General features: G+C 44.1%; 1 protein-coding gene and 1 long non-coding RNA gene across 3 annotated transcripts in view; both read right to left on the bottom strand.

The window, feature by feature from the left end:
• Positions 1-10642, bottom strand: part of TGM3 (transglutaminase 3) — a 133512-nt gene extending 122870 nt beyond the window's left edge. Inside the window, exon 1 of one of the 2 annotated variants that reach the window (XM_017872540.1) lies at positions 10387-10642. The gene's annotated coding sequence lies outside the window, so the exon portion shown is untranslated. Of the gene's footprint in view, positions 1-6743; positions 6796-10386 lie in introns of those variants that run through there. The other variant, XM_017872541.1, reaches the window with a different exon arrangement.
• Positions 10260-16255, bottom strand: LINC03086 (long intergenic non-protein coding RNA 3086). The gene is made up of 2 exons (XR_014485086.1): positions 15411-16255; positions 10260-10502 (listed from the first exon to the last, which is right to left on the bottom strand). It is a non-coding gene; the product is annotated as a long intergenic non-protein coding RNA 3086 (long non-coding RNA).
• Between the last annotated feature and the right edge of the window lie 4809 nt (positions 16256-21064).

Here is a 21064-nt window from a genome sequence, read left to right as displayed (position 1 = left end):
TAATTCATTCAATAGACATTCATTGAGTGTTCTAGGCACTAGGGATTCAACAGTGTGTTTGGCATCTGAAGGACCGGGACAGGCAGTGTGGCTGAGGCTGAGGGAGGGTGGAAGTGGGAGTAGGGAGTGTGGAGGGTAGCAGGATCATAAAGGCCCTCATAAGGCATGGAAAGATTTTGTGTTTTGTTCTAAATGGAATTAACTAAAACACTAAGCAAGGGTTAAATGAGGTTGGGTGTGGCGGCTCATGCCTGTGATCCCAGCACTTTGGGAAGATTGCTTGAGTCTGGGAATGAGAGACCAGCCTGGGCAACAAATTGAGATCCTCATCTCTATGAAAAGTTAAAAAAAAAAAAAAAAAATTATATGGGCGGTGGTGGCATACGTCTCTAGTCTCAGCTACACAGGAGGTTGAGGCAGGAGGGTCGCTTGAGCCCAGGAGGTCAAGGCTGCAGTGAGCCATGATTGTGCCACTGCACTCTAGTCTGGGTGACAGAGCAAGACCTTGTCTCAAAAAAACAAAAAGGGAAAAAAAGAGTTCAAACGCCCTTGCAGGAGAGATAGCAAAACAGGATAAAATTACGTGGTTCAGATATTGCAGTTTGGACTTCAGAGGAGGGTGAGGATGCTGGGCAGGAGCAGTTAGGGATGGCTTCAAAGGAGGAGGAAAATGTTGGCTGGACCTGAAGGATGATGTCTCAGGCAGATGAGGAAGGTCACGTGGGCAGAGGACATGTCGCAGCCCTTTCCTTAACAAAATCAAAACCCAAAGCCTGCCCTTAGAGGTGAATATTTTAAAGGAAGGAAGCTCTGTATTGATAATGGACAACAAGACCAGAAGAAGATGGCTGGGAATTGTAAAAATGTTGTCTGATATACCCATATTTGCTCCCATAAGAACCCAGAGTTTGTTAAGCCTCCTGGCTCTTAAGAATATTCACACTAGGGAGGAAAAGAAAATCCCACTAGAGAGCTGCCCAGAGCTTTTGTGCTTTTCCGAACCTATGGAACAATGAAGAAGGGCTTTTAGTTCTTTTTTTTTTTCTGTTCTGCTTTCTTGTTATTCTTTTAAGTGAGACCTGCCTAGCCATCAAATACAGGCTTTTGACTGAACACAACACAACACAACCATAAGACATGTATTCTGAAACGACAAGTAGGGCTTGGCTCCCCTAAGTCATTACAACGGTACAATTTTAGAGTACTTCAGGGACAGACAAAGTGCCAGGCACAACATCAAGTCAACCACGAGGGTCACTCAACAAGCAATTACTGCACAAGGGGCCAGAGAAACAAGGAAGGGGGAGGAGGCCAGGGCAGTGTTATAAAAGTAACTGAAGAATTCTTGTGTTCTGTCCTCCCACCAAACAGAAGGCAGCGTGGGCCCAGCATTACTGATTCCCAACCTAGCAACAGAAAGCAGCTCAGTGGGCTCATTTCTCCCTCAGATCTAACAAGAGCCCTTCCAACAACACCAGGTGAGCCTGGCAGTACTCGCACAAGGTATAGAGGGGGAGTTCTGCTTCAGAAAAAAGAAACAAAAAAAGGCAGCCAAGGGAAGTGCTCTTCTTCCCTGCTGGGCCTGGCCTGAGACTTCCATACCTCACCAAGAGATACTAAGGTAGTGGAGTGGCACTGGTGGGAGGGACTCAGCCACAACAAGCAGCCCAGCCCAGTCCAGGAAGCCTCTCTATCCCCATAGGCCTGAAACTCCAATCCAGGGACATAGGAGGTAGTCCACGGCACCAATAAAAGAGATTCTGCCGGCCGGGTGCAGTGGCTCATGCCTGTAATCCCAGCACTTTGGGAGGCCGAGGTGGGCGGATCACAAGGTCAGGAGTTTGAGATCAGCCCGGCCAAGATGGTAAAACCCCATCTCTACTGAAAATACAAAAATTAGCCAGGCGTGGTGGTGGGCGCCTATAGTCCCAGCTACTTGGGAGGCTGAGGCAGGAGAATCACTTGAACCCAGGAGGTGGAGGTTGCAGTGAGCCAAGTTCATGCCACTGCACTCCAGCCTGGGCAACAGAGTGAGACTCCATCTCAAAATAAAAATAAAAAAATAAAAAGAAAAAAGAGATTCTGCCAAAAGTACATGGCCTAAGAAGCCCTTTGTCTCTATAGACCTGAGACTCCACTCATCAATGGAGAGAAAGCTAGTGGCCTTGGGCTGGGGTAAGTCCTTCTGCCCCCTTAGGCAGCATGAGCAAAGACTTCTGAGAGCCCCAGCAGTGCCAAATACACCAAACAGACCCAAAAAACATTGTAAAGGCTCTGAAAATGAAACTATCATGTAAACCACACTCCATGAAAGTGGGCCAGGACCTGTGTGCTAAATGTAAATACAGTGAGTGCCTACTAAAATAAAATATTTAGATAGGACCCTGAATATCCTAACATAACAGACAAAATGTCTGAGATACAATTTAAAAAATCATCTGTTAGACCAAGAACCAGACAAATCACAACTTGGGCGAGAAAGAACAACCAATCAACTGATCCCAACCAAGATGAATTAGATGTCAGAATTATCTGAGAGGATTTTAAAGCAGTTGTCATAAAAATGTCTTAAAAATCAATTACCAATTCTCTTAAAACAAATAAAAAATAGAAAATCTCAGCAATAAGTAGAAATTATAAAAAAGAACCAATGAAAATTACAGAACTAAAAATACCATAACAGAAATAGAACTCTCAACAGATAATCTCAATATTACAGAGGAGATTACAGAATACAATCAGTGAACTTTAGGACAGACCAAAGAATTGAACCAATGTGAAAATACAGAAAATGGACTGAAAAAAGAATGAATGGAGCTTCCAAGGCTTGTGAGACTATAACAAAAAAGCCAACATTTGTATCACTGAACTGCCAGAAGGAGAGGAGAATAAAGGGCCTAAAATAGTATTTGAATAAATAATGGCTGAAAACTTTCCAAATGTGGCAGACACAAATCTACAGATTCAAAAGCTGAGCAAACCCCAAAGAGAGATCCAAAGAAATCCATACCACAACACATGATAATTGAACTTCTGAAAACTGGAGACAAACAAAACATGTTAAAAGCAGCTAGGGAGGAACTATGCACCACTTATAGGGGAACCCATTATGAATGACAGCAGATTTCTCATCTGAAACCATGGAGGCCAGCTGGAAGTGGCACAACCTTGTTCAAGTGCTGAAAGAAAAGAACTGTCAATCATGAATTCTGTATCTGGCAAAATTACCCTTCATGAATAAAGGGGAAATAAAACCATTCTCAGACAAAGGAAAGCTAAAATAATTTGACACTAGCAAATAAATCCTTAAAGACTGGCTGAAGAAAGTTCTTCAAATAGAAGGAAATTATAAAAAAAAGGAATCTTGGAACATCAAGAAGGAAGAAAGAGCAGCGGAAACAATCAGAAATATGCGCACATACAATAGACTATTCTCATCATGAATTTTACAATCATAGTCACTGATTCTAACAAAAAATAAAACCCTATCTGACACTCTTGAAAATTATATTTAAAATCATGGAAGGTAAATAGATGTAAATGAAAGTAAGATTTCCACATTTCACTCAAAATGGTTAAGTCACATATGTATAGTGTAATACTGACAGCAACCTCTAAAATAATTATAAAAAGAGATATACTTGAAAGCCTTGTAAATAAATCAAGATGAATTTTTAAAAGATGTTCAAGAAATCCAAAGAAAGACAACAGAGAGAAACAGAGTAATAAGAACTAGAGGAAAAAAAACAGAAAACAAATAATAAAATTGCATACGTAAGAGGTTTAGTAATATCAGTAATTTATCAGTAATTAGTAATATCAGTAATATTCACTAATATCAGTAATTATCTTACGTGTAACTTGTCTAGATACAACAATCAAAAGATAGAAATTGGCAGAGTGAATTTAAAAAAGATCCAAATATATGCTGCTTATAAGAGACTCATTTGAAATTCAATAACATAGGTAGGATAAAAGAATATAATATTAATTTTAAAAAATCAAGAGTAGCTACATTTACATCTGATAAGGTAGATTCAGAGCAAAGAAATTTACTAGAGACAAAGAGGAACATTATATAATGATAAAAGAATCAATTTACCAGGAAGCCATAACAATTCTAAGTGTGTATGCACCAAACAACAGCAAAAACAAAAGCAAAAAATGGTAAGAGTTGAAAGGAGAAATAGATAAACTCACAATTACAGTTGGGGACTGTAATTCAACATCCCCCTCTAAGCAACTGATATGGTTTGGATTTGTGTCCCCCCGCACATCCCACATCGAATTGAGGAGGGGGCTGGTGGGAGGTGATTGAATCATGGGGTGATTTCCCCCTTGCTGTTCTCATGATAGTGAGTTCTCATGAGATCTGATGGTTTAGAAGTGTGTGGCACTTCCCCCTTTGTGCTCTCGCGGTCTCCTGCTCCACCAGGTGAAGATTGTGCCTGCTTCCCCTTTGCCTTCTGCCCTGATTGTAAGTTTCCTGAAGCTTCCCAGTCATGTTTCCTGTCAAGCCTGGGAACTGTGAGTCAACTAAACCTCTCTTCTTCATAAATTACCCAGTCTCAGGAAGTTCTTTATAGCAGTATGAGAATGGACTAATACAGCAACTAATAAAATGACTAGATGGAAGATCAGCAACGATAGAGAAGAGCTGAACAACATGATGCTCATTTTAGGACACAGTTTTCATCCTCTGGGAGAAACTTGTCTACCTCAGAGATTTGTACCTTGGGAAAATCCCTTGAGGAGCTCACCACATCCCTACCTGCTGAGAGCACAGACAAGCAGAGTACAGGCTATGTTAGAATCAGCACAGAAACTTCATATGTGTAAGTATCATACATAGGTCCTTAAAGTAAGAGGAAACCTTAAAGGTCATTAGCCCAATGCTGACCCCAATGGAGTTATTTATTTCTTAAGTTATTGCCTCCACCAAGCAATCTAGCTCTGTGATGTCCAACTAAGGGCAAGAGAAGGCAACTTTCCCCTTTATGAGCCATCGTAATTGATGCTCAGTGTCAGTGAGGGAAGAAGAATCGATACCATGGCTTTAGCCCGTACTCCAGCAGGCCTCATGACAGAAAGCTTGCTGCCTCCCATTCTCTCTTGGGTTGTTAGGAAGTTTTTTCTTATAAAATGAGAAAAATGTTTTCTACGTTGTTAGGTAGTTCCAATTAGTACAGTCTCAAAAAGATGACAATATGGGCCAGGTATGGTGGCTCACACCTGTAATCCCAGGACTTTCGGAGGCCGAGGTGGGCGGATCACCTGAAGTCAGGAGTTTGAGACCAGCCTGGCCAACGTGGTGAAACCCCATATCTACTAAAAATACAAAAATTAGCTGGGTGTGGTGGTACACAACTGTAGTCTCAGCTACTCAGAAGGCTGAGATGGGAGAATCACTTGAACCTGAGAGGCAGAGGTTGCAGCGAGTGGAGATCATGTCACTACACTCACTCTGTTGCCTGGGCAACAGAGTGAGATTCTGTCTCAAAAAAAAAAAAAAAAACAAGAAAGAAAGAAAGATAAAAGATGAAAATATGTATAAATTGCCCTAAAATATTCATACCCCCTCAACCAGCAAATCAGAAATGTGTGCTAAGACTGATTACAGATGTTTATAGTAACACTGCCTATCACAGACAAACCTTGATTAAACCTAAATGTCCAACAAAAGAGGACTGGTTGAATTAAATTACAGCATACCCACAGGATGAAATCCCATCTAATCACAATAATTACAAATCCAATTTTAAAAGCATACTTAAAGGCAGGGCACAGTGCCTCACGCCTGTAATCCCAGCACTTTGGGAGGCCAAGGCAGGATTGCTTGAGCCCAGGAGTTCAAGACCAGATGGTGAAACCCCATCTCTAGAAGAAATACAAAAATTCTCTGTGTATGGTGTCACATGCCTGTGGTCCCAGCTATTTGGGAGGCTGAGGTGGGAGAATCACTTGAGCCTGGGAGGTCAAGGCTGAGGTGAGCTGTAACTGTCCCACTACACTCCAGGCTGAGTGACAGAGTGAGACCCTGTCTCAAAAAAAAAAAAAAAAAAAAAAGAGTACTTAATGATACACGGAAAGGTTCATAATACATTTTAAAGTAAAAAAAAACAGGTGTTATGTATACATGTATACATATACAAGTATAAACAAAATTAATAAAATATATAATTAATATACTATTAACAGGGACTATCACTACTATTAGAGAGATATTTATTCAGTGCTTTTGTTTTCCTCATATTTTATAAAAGTTTCACTTCTGTAATCAAAGAACAACATAGTTTTCTTTTTGTTGTTGTTGTTTTTTCTTTTCTGAGACAGAGCCTCACTCTGTTGTCCAGGCTAGAGTGCAGCGGCTTGATCACGGCTGACTGCAGCCTCAACCTCCTAGGCTCAAGCAATCCTCTAGCCTTAGCCTCCTGGGTAGCTGGGACTACAAGTGTGTGCTACAATGCCCGGCTAATTTTTACTTTTTCATAGAGATAGGGATCTCACTTTGTTGCCCAGGCTGGATTCAAACTCCTGGGCTCAAGTGATCCTACCACCTGGGCCTCCCAAAGTGCTAGGATTACAGGCATGAGCCACCACACCCAGCCTTTATTTTGATTTTGACTTAAGAATTTTACTCTTCCTCATGACAGCAATTGGCCGACCTCTTGCCATCCTTTTCCTCCCATCCATCCTTCATGAGTCTCCTGGGGCTCTGAAAATTTGAATTCCACTGCTCTCACCTTGCCTGGCCCCAGAATGCTCCTGTCTCCCTGATTATTACTTTAGCCTGAATACACCCACAGTCCCCTTTCTTCTTTCTCTTCAGCAGGTTAAGACAGGATGGCATTTTCTGAAATCAATTGGGAGAATGAAAAGGAAATAATTAGAGAGAACACTGGTAGCAACAAAAGGGATGTGGCAAGGATTGACTTGCTCACCCAACATGCCATCTACCCCTGTGCTGTCTACTATGGCAGCCATTAGTCATGTGTATGTGAGCACTCGAAATGTAGCTGTCCAAACTGAGATGTGCTGTATGTGCAACATATGCATCAGATTTTGAAAACTTTATTTATTTATTTTTGAGATGGAGTCTTGCTCTGTCGCCCAGCCTGGAGTGCAATGACACAATCTTAGCTCACTGCAACCTCTGCCTCCCTGGTTCAAACAATTCTCCTGCCTCAGCCTCCCAAGTAGCTGGGATTACAGACACCCGCCACCATGCTCAGCTAATTTTTGTATTTTTAGTAGAGACAGGGTTTCACCATGTTGGTGAGGCTGGTCTCAAACTCCTGACTTCTCCAGTGATCTACCCTCTTCGGCCTCCTGAAGTGCTGAAATTACAGGCATGAGCCACTGCACCTGGCCTGAGAACTTTATTTTAAAAAAGAGTGTAGGCCGGGCGCAGTGGCTCACGCCTGTAATCCCAGCACTTTGGGAGGCCAAGGTGGGGCGATCATGAGGGTCAGAGATAGAGACCATCCTGGCTAACACGGTGAACCCGTCTCTACCAAAAATGATCAAAAATAGCCAGGCGTGGTAAGCGGTGCTGTAGTCCCCCAAGGTTACTCGGGAGGCTAGAGGCAGGAGAATGGCGTGAACCCGGAGGCAGAGCTGCAGTGAGCCGGATGGCGTCACTGCACTCCAGCCTGGGCGACAGAGCAAGACTCCCATCTCAAAAAAAAAAAAAAAGAGTGCGTAAAATATCTCTAACGTATTTTTTTTTTTTTTTTTTTTTTTTGAGCAGAGTCTGGCCGTCACCCAGGCTGGAGGGCAGTGGCCGGATCTCAGCTCACTGCAAGCCCTTCCTCTCGGGTTTACGCCATTTCTCCTGCCTCAGCCTCCGGAGTAGCTGGACTGAAGGCGTGGCCACCTCGCCCGGCTAGTTTTTGTATTTTTAGTAGAGATGGGTTTCACATGTTAGCCAGGATGGTCTCGATCTCCTGACCTCGTGATCCAACCTGTCCTTCGGCCTCCCAAAGGGCTGGGATTACAGGCTTGGAGCCACCTCGGCCCGGCAATTTTTATATAGATTACTCTGAATGATTTTTGGTATATATTGGGTTAGATAAAATAAATGTTTAAACATTGATTCACCTAGGTTTCTATTTTTACCTTTTAAAACATGTGGCTACTAGAACATTGAAAATTATGTATGTGGCTCTATTTCTATTGGACAGTGTTGCCCTAGGGGCTCTTCCCCTTTCTCCCGTCTGCCTCTCCCAGAGGGGTTACAAAACTAAATACTCATTTTCCCATCTCTCTCTCTCAGCTAGGGATGGTCATAGTGACATAGTTCTGGCCAAGTGGAAGGCTGGTGGGGTGGGGATTTGGATGGGATTCTGGGAAGGTTTTGGCTTTCCCGATTTAAAAAAAGACTGACACAATACACCTATTAGAATGAGTAAAATCTGGCACACTGATGACACCAAACACAGGTGAGGATGTGGAGCAACAGACACTCCCATTCATTGCTGGTGGGAATGCAAAGTGGTACAGTTATTTTGGAACACAGTTTGGCAGTTTCTAACAAAACTAAACATACTCTTACACTCTCACTCCTTGGTATTTACCCGAAAGAACTGAAAATGTATGTCCATACAAAAACCTGCACATAAATGTTAACATCAGCTTTATTCATAATTGTCAAAACGTGGAAGCAACTAAGATGTCCTTCAGTAGGTAACTGAATAAACTATGGTACATCTAGACAGTGGAATATTATTTAGTGCTCAAAAGAAATAAGTTATTGGCCAGGTGCCGTGGCTCATGCCTATAATCCCAGCACTTTGGGAGGCCAAGTCGGGTGGATTGCCTGAGCTCAGGAGTTCACAATCAGCCTGGACAACACGGTGAAATCCCGTCTCTACCAAAATACGAAAAATTAGCTGTACGTGGCGGCGTGTGCCTGTAGTCCCAGCTACTCAGAGACTGAGGCTGGAGAATTGCTTGAACTCGGGAGGTGGAGGTTGCAGTGAGCCAAGATCGTGCCATTGCACTCCAGCCTGGGCAACAAGAGTGAGACTTCATCTCAAAAAGTAAAAACCCAACAAACAAGAAATGAGTTATTAAGCCATAGAAATACATGGCTTGATAAGTATTGCATATTACAATATGCATATTACGAAATGAAGAAAAAACAATTAGAAAAGGCTGCCTACTACATGATTCCCATTATATGACATTCTGGAAAAGGCAAAACTATGGAGACGGTGAAAAGATCAGTGGTTGCCAGCGGTTGGGGAAAGGGAGGGATGAATAGGTGAAGCATTGAAGAGGATTTTTAGGGCAGTGAAACTACTCTGTATGAGACTATGAGACTATAACGGTGAATGTATGTCATCACAGGTTTATCCAAACCCACAGAATGTACAACACCAAGAGTGAGCCCTAATGTAAACTGTGAACGTGGGGTGACTGTGATGTGTCAATACAGGTCCATCAGCTGTAACAAATGCACCACTGGCTTCAGGGATGTTGATAATGAAGAGACGGTGGGTGTGGAAGGGTGGGTAGGAGGTGTAAGAGAAATCTCTGTACCTTCCACTCAATTTTGTTGTGAATCTAAGAAAAAAAAATCTAAAGCTACTTAAATAAAGTCTTAAAAGAGAACAAAAATGTTAAAAAAAAAAAAAAAAAAAAAAAAAAAGACCCCGCTGGCATTGCCCCTTCCTCCCTCTCCCATTTCTTCCTGTCCTGAACACAGGCTTAATGCCCAGAGCCGAGGCAGGCAATTCGTGGCCATGAGAACAAAAGCCAGCCTGCCAAGGGAGGGGAGATGTGAGGCCTGAATTCTTGCTGGCAATGTTTAGCAACTGAACCAAGACCAATTCACATCTCTTGTCATGTAAGAAAAATAAAGCCCTGCTTTTCTGAAGGCACCTTAAGTGGTATTCTGTTTCTTGCAGCTGCACATAATCCTAAATGACAGAAAAGACAAGTCTCCATAGGACAGGCCTCTGCCCTAAGCCAACACACATGTAGCCTCTGTAGCTGCCACAAGCTTCCTAGGTGCCTCCTCTAGGCTCTTCCCCCTGGACTCCTCCAGCTCGCTCAAGGCGGCCACCTTCATTCATGCCCACACAGGAACTATCTCATCTCCTTGTAGGTCAAGACCCAAGAGGCCCAGTTTTAAAACTTCTGAAACCCCCTAGGCCGTTTCAGTTTTTGGTCTGGGGAACTGTGGTGGTGGGGTATGCTGACCTCATCTCCAGGTCATACGCCTCCAAGGGGAAGTAGTCAGCACCATCAAGATCTACAAGGTAATACTTGAATTACGAAAAGCACAAATTATGTATCATTGGAACCAGCGAACACACAGTAGCAGGAAGGATGCTCGCTCCCAAGGCCCTTCAGTCATCAGAGGACACACTCAAGCCCCACCTGAGTCTTCTCCCCATTCCATCGGCCATCCCTGCTCAGGATGTGGTGTCAGGGCCATTCCCAACAGCCTCTTCCGAGTAGACTCCAATTTGTCTAATTCTCCTTGAAGGGTGCTCCTGGGAGAAAAGAAAAGGCTGCTAATTTGCATGACACAAACTCTTCTCACAGCATGGAACCACCAAGACATCAAAATACACCAGCTGCCTGAACCTGAAGTGCAGCCAAACAGAAATGAGATTTTTGTGGATGCTAATAGGCACTATGCAGCCTTGGATCATTTCCTCTAGTTCTAGATCCAGCTTATGTGACTGTGGGCAAGTGACTATTACGAGAAAACCTCAGCTAAAACACTCTCCTGGTCTCAGACCTTCTGACACCAACCTAGAGCGGTTCCTCCTCTATCATGAAAAGCAGTTCAATTGGCAAACTGTGACTGTGACAAATGTCTGTGGTTACTGTCTCAGTAAACAGCGCCCTTCATCCAGGTGCACAGGCCCAAACCTTGGGGTCATTGTCGATTCCTCTTTCTCTCCCACTCAATAATATGGAACTCATTAGCAGAAAGCATAAGGTCTGCCTTCAAAATGCATCCCAAGTCCAGGTACTTCTCACCTTTCTTTACTATGCCAGTCCAAGCTATTGTCACCTCACACCTAGACCCTTCTAAAAGCCTATTTGGTCTTTGCTTCCACTCTCACTCCCTAAGTTCTATTCTCTACCCAGTAGCCGGAATGGCCCTATTAATCAATTCCTGTCATTCCTCTGCTTTCACCTCTCCAACGTCCTCACATCTCCTTCTGAGTAAAATCTAAATTCCTTTCCATGGCTCAAAGGTCCTGGTAATCTAGCCCCCACCTCTTGTCTACCTCCACTGGCTCTATCATTCCCTCCTCTCCAGCTGCTCTGGCATCCTATCTCAGAGACTCTGCACAGCTATTTCCTCTGCTTAGAACCATTTATTAGCCCCTCACTTCCTTCACCCCTCTTGTTCGTTCTACATCCTTGGAGAGGCCCTGCATGGCACATATTTTACTGTCTGTCTCCTCCTACCAGAATGTAAGCTCTCTGATGGCAGGATCTTTGTTTCCTGCTCTATCACCAGCCCCCTAGTAGAGTGTCGGAGAATGTGCTGAATGAATGAATAAATACTGCAAATGCATAAATAGCTTGCTCAAAGTCCGACAATGGTGCTGACTGGCTTTCAGAGTCTCTACTGAGGAATAAAAATAAATTTGTCCCTCAGTGTTCCAGAGATGTCACAGGGCTCATTTTGGTTGAACCAGAGGTAGGATGCCCCAAGTTCTACCTGTTCAGGTAGGTCTTTTCCCCAGAAGCAGCTCCTGGCAGGACGAGGGAGTTCTATGAATTCTAAAACCCCCACAGAACAGGGTTTAAAAAGTACTAAATTAGAGGTTTCTAAATGCTTCTCTAACCCAAAACTCAAATACAGTTAGTGGATCAGAAGAAGCAAAAAGATCTTCCCTGGTCTGTCCTTACCCTACAGCTGCTACACTTCTCGGAAAGTGGCCACAAAGGGACAAAAGAAGGAACTTGATGCCCTGTGACATTATCACCCTGATAGAGTTGCAATGCTAAACTCTGATTGAGTCCTGCTGTTTCAGAAGTGTAATGTCAAGCAATGCACTAATGAGATGAGAAAACTGCATCAAGGAAGCCAGCTCATCCTTGGGGAAATGAGAACACGGTGTCTGACGTCAGCATGACACCCAACTCCTATCTTAGCACAGGCTACAGATATCATGCTGCTGTCAGCTTCATTATGGAAACAATACAGAAATCTGCAGCAGACATTACTCCCAGCTTCTGGACTGTGAATCAATGACACCAATGCTTCAGGAGCCAAATTGAAGGCTAGACAAAGTCATCAAACTTGAGGATTCAACAAGGTAATGGGACTGAATATGGTTTCTGGCACAGAGCTGCTATTAGTCAGGGCAATGTGAAATTCACTGCTACTAGAGCTTCCTGGGTGGATTCACTCATTCATTCAACAAACATTTGCTGGCAATAAAGAGGTCTGCCAGGCAACAAAGAGAAGAAAAAGACTACAAAAGATTACCCTGCCTTTTGTAAATGAACAATGTAATAACTATGATGACAGTGCTAAAAAAAACAGCAGCCAGCTGGGTGTGGTGGCACATGCCTGTAATCCCAGCACTTTGGATGTCTGGGGTAGGAGGATGGCTCGAGGCCAGGAGTTTGAGACAAGCCTCGGCAACACAGTAAGACCCCATATTTATTTACATATATTTTTAAAAAGAGCAGCCAACATTTTTTGAGCACTTGTCCTAGCAAGTACCACTGGATTCTTTTTTTTATTTGTTTTTTATTTTTTGTTTTTGAGTCGGAGTCTCTCTCTGTCATGCAGGCTGGAGTGCAATGGCGTGATCTCAGCTCACTGCAACATCCGCCTCGTGGGTTCAAGTGATTCTCCTGCCTCAGACTCCAGAGTAACTGGAATTACAAATCTGCGCCACCACGCCCAGGTAATTTTTGTATTTTTAGGAGAGATGGGGTTTCATCATGTTGGTCAGGCTGGTCTCGAACTCCTGACCTTGTGATCTGCCTGCCTCGGCCTCCCAAAGTGCTAGGATTACAGGCGTGAGCCACCACACCCGGCCATGCTGGATTCTTTAAGTGCAAGAACTCACACTATCATCACAACAGCCCTCGGTATTACTGTCCTTGTTTTGAAGATGAAGAAACTGAGGCTCAGACACTGATTCAGAATCACAGCAGGGTTCAAATCCCCTGACTATAAAAGCCAATGCCCATAACTGCTAGGAAACACTGCTTACTCTAACCTAGTGCATTAACCTCAGTAGGATAAATAGGGACTTCACCCTCTGATAAGTGAAGGGAGGGTTTCTGAAAACAAAAAGGAGGCCAGGTGCGGCGGTTTATGTCTATAATCCCAGCACTTTGGGAAGCCAAGGAGGGAAGATCCGTTGAGCCCAGGAGTTCAAGACCAGCCTGGGCTACATACCGACACCTCACCCGTTCCTACAAAAAATGAAAATATAATTAGCTGGGCATGGTTGTGTGTGCCTGTGGTCCCAGCTACTAGGGAGGCTGAGGTGAAAGGATCACTTGAGCTCTAGAGGACAAGGCTGCAGTGAGCTGTGACTGTGCCATTGAACTCCAGCCTGGACAACAGGGTGAGACTCTGTCTCAAAAACAAACAAACAAACAAAAAACAAAGGGCCAGGCACAGTGGCTCACACCTGTAATCCCAGCACTTTGGGAAGCTGCCAAGACGGGCAGATTTGAGATTAGGAGTTCAAGACCAGCCTGGCCAACATGGAGAAACCCCGTCTCTACTAAAAAATACAAAAACTTAGCCGGTCATGGTGGCTCATGCCTGTAACTACTTGGGAAGCTTAGGCACAAGAGTTGCTTGAGCCAGGGAGGCAGAGGTTGCAGGTTGAAGTAAGCCAAGATCGCACCACTGCACTCCAGCCTGGGTGACAGAGTGTGACTGTCTAAAAAAAAAGAGAGAGAGAGAGAGAGAGAGAAGAATATGGTGAATACGATATTCTTGCTCCTGCTGATGGAAGAAGTCAGTCCGGGAGCCTAAGTCTGGGGATCCATAACAGGGGCCGGATTACACTGCAAGCAATAATGAATGTAGCTGCCAACATACATCTTATTTCCAACTGAGAAATAAGAAAGCCTCAGAGGGGAAAATTCACTTTCCCAGACTTTTTAGTGGGGTGGAGGGGTAGAATCATTCTCATTTGACCCCCATACATCTTGATATTTCTACTTATTAGAAATTAAAGTATAAATTAAGAAGCTTACTCTCCCTTCTCAGAATCCCATAGCTTCTCATCTGTAACTTCCTCAAAGCACCTGCCACCTTCTCTTACTACCCTGGAGAGTTGCTGACAGATGCTAATTTATTTTTACTAAATACATTACCTTACCGGAAAGGTTAAACATGCATAATAGATAATACCAGCTACCCTTTGTTGAAAGAGGCTTACAGATGGACGAGGAAACAGTGACCTGCCCAAGTAGCATAACCAAGACCAAAGTCCACCTGACTCACAGCCCAGTGATCTTTTAAGGACATGATCTTGCCTCTTCTATAGAACCATGTAAAAAGCTGAAAAACTTAGAGAAATAAAAGGAGAAATGCAGGCAAATGGTTCTGTAATCCAGCCAGAGGCTAAAAGTCCTTGTAGCAGGACAAATGCAATCCTTTCCAACCTCACAATGCAAACAGATGATAATAGTTGTCAAAAGACAAAAATTAGAAGAAATTTAGTTTAAAATCTTAATTGGCTTATATTTGCATTCTAGAATCAGCCAATGCCTCGTTGTATAAAATAGAATGAGTGCTCTGATTAGCTGAGCTGAGGAGGCTGGCGTTATAGACAGAAAAGGGCTGAAGAAAGCAGAAACACAGAACAAAAAGCGAATTGGTTGTTTCAAAGTTATTTTCCTTGTAAAGGTTAAAGCAGAGAGGACTTCCTCATCATGCCAGCTAAAGCTGGTTTATTTGGGGATTTGGCTATATTAACTGTCTCTCCTAATTTCTAGGAAAGTCAAATAAGCAACTTAGTTTCAGCTTAGTGGCATGGAACTTCAGCATAAGTGACTCCATATTGGGTTGATCTGTTGGGCATAGTGCAGGGGCTCAGTCCAAACCAATAGCCTCTTATAAATTTTATTTAACATAGTGATAACAACAATATGACTGTGGTAATAATAGAGGCAGCTTACTATGTGCCTGGAACCATTCTAGGGGCTTTACAATATTTTTTAAAATGTCCTAAGTTCTTGAAGGCAAGGGACTTTACAAATATTAACTCCTATAATTATTATAACGATATTAAGTAGGTACTATTATTATCCCCACTTTTTAAGGAGGCAAGGTTGAGAGGTCAACCAGTTTGCCCCAGGCAAGCCCATGAGGGCTTACCATGTGCTAGAAACTAAGTCCAGAAATTGTACTAAGTACAATTAACTGGTTTAATACTCAAAGCACCCCAAGATACCTGCTATCATTATCACCACTTTCAGAGGGAGCCACAGAGCTCAAGGCAGCCCGAACCCGGAGCCCGCGCTTAGCCACCAGCTGCGTGGCTGAGGGCAGGGCGAGGTGACCCAGGTTGGGCGCGCGTGGGGCGGGGGCTGGGTAGAGATCTGTTCACTCGAGTTCTCAGCAAGGGCCGTACTGGACGTCAGCTCTGAGTGTGACCAAGGCCCTCGGCTTCTCCAGATCCAGGCGCCCCAGCCCGGGAGCTCCGTGCCAGGGAGCCTCCGAGCATCGCGGGCCGCTACTGCCCCCTGCCGCCGCCCGGGCCCTGCAGGGAGAGCTTGCCCGGAGCAGAGGCGCACGGCCGCCAGGCCTCCGGCAGCTCCCAGCCACGACCACCCAGAAACCCCGCAGAGGAAACGGAAGCCGCCGCCCGGCACTTTCTGCACTCCTCTCTCCGCCCTCAGGTCCCTGCGGCCTCCCATCGCCGTCGTCACTTCTCGTGGGCTGGCGGGTAGAGCCCACCGGCTCCCCACCCACCTGGCTCGCGGCCCACGCTCCCAACGCCAGAAGTTGCCATGGTGAAGGACGCGGGAGAAGCGCCGGAACGGGCGCGGACGCCAGGGAGGGCGCAGAGGAGGCCACGCGGGTCCTTCCTCCACCTGGGCCCAGGCACTTCCGGTCTTGTGGGCGTCGGGGAAAGCTCTTTGCAGACTTAGCTGCGGGCTTAGCATCTCCGACATGAAGGGAAGCGGGGGCTGGAGGACGCAGAGACTCTCCCTGGGCTGCTCGAAGTCCAAGGCTGTAACCTGGCTCGGGTCCTCATTTTCCAGCCCTCAGTGCCCGGCTGCCCGCGGTTGCCATTGTGACGCTGGCCGCGGAGAAGGGCAAGGTCCCGAGTCGCGTGCAGTTGCTCCTCGCCGCCACTTTCCTCCTCCAGGCTGTGGGTAGTAGACGTCAAAAGAGATACACCAGGGCGCGACCCAGACTCAGGACCGCCAGGGTGGGGGGGCTGCTTCAATCATTGGACACACTTCCTGGGCCCCTCGTGACCGCACCCTCCTGGCCTCATACCGCGGGGTGGGTTTGCATGAGGGTGGGCCGAGCCCTGTCGCTGAGTGACACTTTTTCAAGGCCGCCTAGCTTTGGTTACAATGGATGTCTCATACTGAATTTTAATCAGTTTCTTACTGGAGGACATTAATATTTTTTCAATCTTTTGTTATTACAAACAACACTAGAGTAGTGTGGTAATATCCTTGTATGTACGTGCACACGTGCAACTTTCTCTGTAAATTTCCAGAAGTAAAATTTCTATGTCAAAGGCCAAATGCAATTTTAATTTTCATGAATATGACTAAATTGCCCTTCAAAGACACTAGCAAATTTACATCTCCACCAAAACTGGAGTCCGATAATTTTAATTAGGATTATATCAACGGTGATGAACTGTTGCAAAAGAATTTTCCAGAGCCTTTGCCATTAAACCAATTCTTTGATCAGTTTTTTAAATGCAACGTAAATAGTATCCATATTCATTTTTATTTTATGGAAATTGTCTTCACTGATTCTTTTACATATAAGTTTCATGATAAAGATTTTAATTCTTTAAAATTTGTATGTCGAATTTTACTTTGGTTTCCATCATTGTGATATTTCTTATTTCACACTCATTTTATTGAAAAGGAAAAAAAAAAAGGCAACCCTGACATTCAGAAGCTAGCCTGGCATCATAGGTCCACCATGTTATCCTCCTATTGTACATAGCATCACAAAATAACCTCAGATATGGTTACAGAGAGCATGATAGAGTGAGGCATAGCAAATGCAAATCTACTTTGAAATTTTGTCTAAGCACAGACAAAAACACGGTCACTGTGCCACTCGCAAAATATCAAACACCCTTCTTGGAGAAAATGAGTGACTGCTAGTCTGCTAGTTCTTGTTTTGTTTTTTGAGTCGGTGTCTCGCTCTGTCGCCCAGTCTGGAGTGCTGGAGTGCAGTGGCATGATCTCGGCTCCCTGCAACTTCTGCCTCCCAGGTTTACGCCATTCTCCTGCCTCAGCCTCCCAAGTAGCTGCGACTACAGGCGCCCGCCACCACGCCCGGCTAATTTTTTGTAATTTTAGTAGAGACGGGGTTTCACCGTGTTAGCCAGGATGGTCTCCATCTCCTGACCTCGTGATCCGCCCGCCTCAGCTTCCCAAAGTGCTGGGATTATAGGCGTGAGCCACCGAACCCGGCCCCCTGCTAACTAGTTTTGTCTTTCTTCTAGTTTGCCTTTTCTATAGATGAGATTTATTGAGATACCCAGTAATGGAATTGGCTCCTGCTTCCTGTCCACATGCAATCTAGGACGAATCCAACTTTCAGAGACCCTTTTTAAGTTACCCATAAAAGCTCAAATCCAGTAATAGGTTCTTTATAACACCCCTTTTCGAAGATACCCCCCATAGTTCTGCAACGGTATGTACTTTCCCTCAATGCAACCCAACGTGTTCAACTACAGGTGTCCTGGTGGTCTTTGGCTAAAAGGCATTGACACTAGCAAGTTCGATTTTCTTTTCTTTCCTCCTTTTTGAGACACGGTCTCATCCTGTCACCCAAGCTGGAGTGCAGTGGCGCCATCACAGCTCACTGCAGCATCAACCTTTGGGCTCAAGCAATCTTCCCATCTTAGCCTCCCAGCTAGCTGGGACTACTGGTGTGCACCACCATGTCCGACTGATTTTTATTTTTATTTTATAGAGACAGGCTTCCACTATGTTGCCCAGGCTGGTCTCGAACTCCTGGGCTAAAGGGATCTGCCTGCCTTGGCCTCCCAAAGTGCTGGGATTACAGGCATGAGGCACGACACCTGGCTGCCATAGTTCCATTTTCTTTGGTAAAATTTTGTGGGTCCAAAAACCTGTCAATGGCTGTCCTCTATAAATGTTTAGTAAGGAGCAAATTTTACATGGGCAGTTTGTTTTAGTTTGCATTGATTATTTCAACCAGATCTGATTTCCTTTGCTTCTTGTAATTTCCAGTGTTACCTTTAAGATGTGAATCTTCTGAGTTCTTTTCATAACAAATGTCACAGGTGCCATCTTAGCCATTGTCAATTTTATTTTATAGGATTTGTAAACAAACCTCCTACAAAAAAATGACTACCAGTGATAGTCATTATGAATCAGACAGAAGGTTGATAATTTTTTCATCTGCTTCTTGACTCAAGAACCTTCAGCAGGGCAGTGATGTAGGACCTGGATACATAGCAAAGTAAAAATGGTCTGCTTCAACTGGCAGGCTTCCTGTGTGCACCATGCCCTTTACCAGGCACTGGGAACACAGGTCCTGCCGTGAAAGTAATTCACAGTTTAATCAGAGCAATATAGGAGCTGGCTGGCCTCAACTTGCCAGATGGATGAGAATGAAAAGGACCTTCCAAATGGAGGAAACAGCCAAATGCAATGAGTTTATTTATTTAGTAAATATTTATTGAATACTTACTTTGTGCCAGGAACTGGGCTGAGCATTGGGGATGCAGGAATGAGCATCTTCCATGTGGCCCCTGCTCTCTAGAAGCTCCTGGTCTGGTGGGGAAGATGCGTGTGAAACAATCGCTCCAGTGACTGCAATGTGTAATAACCACTGCAGAGAAAATCCAGAGTTCTGTGGGAGCCTGGGACAATGGCAACCTGACAAGTGGGGGTCAAGGAGAGCTTCACTGAGAAACTCACTTTTAATCTATGTGAAGGATGAGATGGTGTTTGCCAGACAAAGAGGAGGTTGTTCTTGGTGGAGGACATAATTCATGCTCTGAAGTGGGAGAAGACTTGACCCTTCTCATGGGATGAAAGCAAGCCAGCGTGGCTGGAATGAAGTGGGTTGGAGGAGGCCGTTGGGGTATGAATGAGGTGGACCAATAGCTGATCCTGCAAGGTCTTGTCCACCACGCTAAGTTGTTTGCATCTTAATTTAAAACAAGGAGTCAGGGAAGAGTATCAAGATAAGGAGCGGGGAGATTAGATTATAAATGCATTTTACTATGTCTATGGGAGAATGGATTGGGCTGCAGCAGGGGGATGATAAACATCATGGAACCAATCAGAAGGAGAACACTGTAATTATTTACAGGAGCAACAATCATAATTGACCAGGTGGCATTCAGAGGAGGGAAGTATCCATTGCAGTGTTGAGGGTGGAAATGAGATTAGAGTGGATTGAGGAGTGTGTGAGGTGAGGAATATCCGTGAAAAATATGAGAAACAACTCAGTTATGGACTGAATTGCACACTCCAAAATTCATCTTAACTGCTAATGATTTTGAATGCAACTGTATTTGGAGATAAGGCCTTTAAAGAGGTAATTAAGGTTGAATGAGGTCATTATGGGTAATGACCTCATCCAATATGACTAGTATCCTTCTAAGAATAGAGACACCCAGGGTGCACACACGGAGGAAAGACCACGCAGGGATACATTGAAAAGATTGCCATCTGCAAGCCAAAGAAAGTGGCCTCAGGAGAAATCAAGCTGCCGACACCTTGATCTTGGATTTCCAGCTTCTAGAACTGTCAGAAAATACATTTCTGTTGTTTAAGCCACTCAGTCTGTGGTATTTTGTTATGGGAGTCCTGGCAGATTAATACGAACCCAAATGTCCACTTAATGAACAGTTGGGACATAAATTATAATGCATCCATATTGTGGGAAAGAGTCTTACCCTAAAATATGCCCATGCAAGTTCAAGATTTCAACTTTAGGAGGAGTTTCATTTTCATTAAATTTCCTTTCTTTGGCTTGTGAGGATTTCACTGCATTAGCAAAGACTGATACTGAGTCTCAGGAGCAGCCTCCACGCAGTCTTCTCTACGGTGACATAGTTGGTGCAGGTTTTAAGTAACAGACTCAGGCATCACTTGCATTGTTTCCTTTGTCTCTCTTATACTGGTTTTTAAAAAATTTTTATAACTTTGAGAATCATGTGTATTTTGTTTCTGAACTTGTACAGTAACTGTGTACCATCAGTTGAAATAGTAATTATCTTTTCCATTTATGAAAATTCACCCTATGAATTTTCTTAGGAACAAATTAACCTTGTAATGAGAGGGATGACTGCTGAATTCTATGCAAATATTTAAAGGAATAAGGTAGGGAAAAATGAGGTAGAGCTATATATAGTGACATGAAAAGATGCCCAAACCATATGAAGAAAAGAGGTGTATATAGATTATGAAGCTCTTTCTGTTTTTCGAGGTTTTTTATTTTATTATGTATTTATTTATTTATTTATTTTTTTTTTTTGACAAGGTCTCACTCTGACTCCTAGGCTCGAGTGAAGTGGTGTGATCATGGCTCACTGCAGCCTAAACCACCTGGGCTCAAGCAGTCCTCTTACCTCAGCCTCCCAAGTAGCTGGGACTACAAGCGCATGCTACCACGCCCAGCTAATTTTTGTATTTTTTATACAGATGGGATTTTGCCATGTTGGCCAGGCTGGTCTTGAACTCCTGGCTTTAAGTGATCTGTACACCTCGACCTCCCAAAGTGCTGGGATTATAGGCTTGAGCCACTCTGCCCAGCTCTCTTTTTGTTGTCTGATACATGTAACTATTTGTTAGTAGATGCTTAGGGGAAAAAAGTCTGGAAACATATACAGCCAATTTTAAAGTATTGTAAAAGTCGTAT

This window comes from Rhinopithecus bieti, unplaced genomic scaffold, assembly GCF_001698545.2.
Source record: "Rhinopithecus bieti isolate Rb0 unplaced genomic scaffold, ASM169854v2 scaffold_7580, whole genome shotgun sequence".
NCBI lineage: Eukaryota > Metazoa > Chordata > Mammalia > Primates > Cercopithecidae > Rhinopithecus > Rhinopithecus bieti.
Note: the sequence above shows the minus strand (reverse complement) of the source record. Positions and strands in the feature narration are given on the sequence as shown.